Genomic DNA, 2,042 nt, shown 5'->3' on the forward strand with positions numbered 1-2,042 from the left:
GATATCTTAAAATATTAAGAATACAAATAAAACGATTTAAACGTTAGGAATATAAATAAGATTTATCTCAAATATTAGAGACAAAAATAATATTTTATTTTTTATAATATTTTAATTATCAAAAAAATTGGAAAAGCATATAATTTTAGAGTTGATTGGCCACGTTATAACTTACAAAAATCATTGACTTCAGAAAAGGATTGAGAGGAGGAAGCATGCACAAAGAGAGGGGAACATGTAATGATAGAGGACTTTAAATTTCATTATGCCATTGTTGCTGTTTTAGCTTATATTCTTTCTATGATGTTGATTTATTGATTTGTCTTTAAACTTGTTCTCAAGTCCCTCCCGTGGGATCTTTGTGAGTCTTTACTGATAAAATATGGAGTAAACTATCGTTTTTGTCCGAACATTTGGGGTAAGTCCTATTTGTGTCTCTAACGTTTAAATTGTCCTATTTGTATTCTTAAGGTTTATAAAAGTGATTCAATGTTATTCTACTATCAATTATATTAACAAATCAAATTATATTTTTCAATTATTCTCATTTGGATGGATTCTCTCAATTAGGTTTCACTTGGATGTGTTCGATTTTAATATTATACCTACTATTTGTGTTTAGATTCAATTATGTCCCTAAAAAAGTGAATTATGTAAATGTTGTAGGAATTAATTTCAACATTTGATGAGATATTTTTCGGAGTAGATCATCGATTCTATCCCAGACATTTGTATTCTAACTTCAAGAAGAGATTTTTAAAACTCAAACTAAAGCGCTCATGATGTGTAATTGACGGCAGGATAACATTGAATCACTTTTACAAACGTTAAGGATACAAATATGACGATTTAAACGTTAGGGACACAAATAGGATTTACCCCAAACATTGGAGACAAAAACGATACTTTACTCTAAAATATATATATATAATTTTGGATTAATAAAAGAAAATTATAAAATTAAATGAGAGTAATAATTACCAGAACTTTTCATGTAAAATTGATTGATTTTTTTTTTAATGTATAACCATTTTTCTTTCTTTCCTTTGTTTCCACAACCATAAAATATTGTCATTTTATTTAGTTTAAAGGATACACTTGTATTGTCGTTTTATTTTGTTTAAAGGGCACACTTTGTTATGTCATAGAATCACATTACATAATTTCCTTGTCACTTGCAAGCTTTGCCTTCAACTTGTTTAAAGAAGAATTGGTATCACTAAAACAACTTATTTTGTCCATAGCAAATTTCTAATGACCCCTATATTGTTACTGTTCTATAGATATCTTTGCATTCTTCACTAATCATTGTTGCACATACATTGCTGCAATACTTTCAAGTTAAAAATCGTTTTTCTTGTTAATTATAATAGTAGAAGTAATAAACTAGACAAGGCCTGAAAAGCTGTATATAGATGCGTAGTTGTGGATTTTTATGAATGTTCGCTAAGGGAGAGAGACGTTTTGAGTTCTTATTTACTGTTTATGATGCAAAAGCTGATGTGGAGTTACTTTTTATGATAGGTGGGCCACAAATAGGTACTGGAATGAGTTCCTTACTGGAGATGATCTAATGAGTAATGATTGAATAATGAACAGAAAATAAACGAGACTAATAAAAGATTTTTTATGACTTATGTATTTAATTTTATTTTTGTTATGTTTTTAATTTTTTTTTTCAAAAATTTATTTATTGTTTGTATCTTTTAAAGTTATTTCTCTCCCTAATATGATTTATGTGGCATATTATTTCCCGAAAAATATCTTTCATACCAAGTGTCTACCTAAATGTAAGAGTGAAAAAAATAAATGAGTAGATTTATAATTTAATCTAAGGGTAATACGATTAATTTTGAAACAGACGTAAAAAAAAAAAACAAAATTAACTCTAGCTATATTAACTAAAAGCCCCCAACTAAATTGTTAGATTGAAGTTGCATAAGAGAAATAATAATTTATTGGTAATTTTATACTTTTCATTTTAAAAATTTAAATTCAATCTTTTTTGCAAACTAGAAGACCTAAGTTTACTTCATAATGAA

Source organism: Arachis ipaensis, chromosome B07, assembly GCF_000816755.2.
Source record: "Arachis ipaensis cultivar K30076 chromosome B07, Araip1.1, whole genome shotgun sequence".
Taxonomy (NCBI): Eukaryota; Viridiplantae; Streptophyta; class Magnoliopsida; order Fabales; family Fabaceae; genus Arachis; species Arachis ipaensis.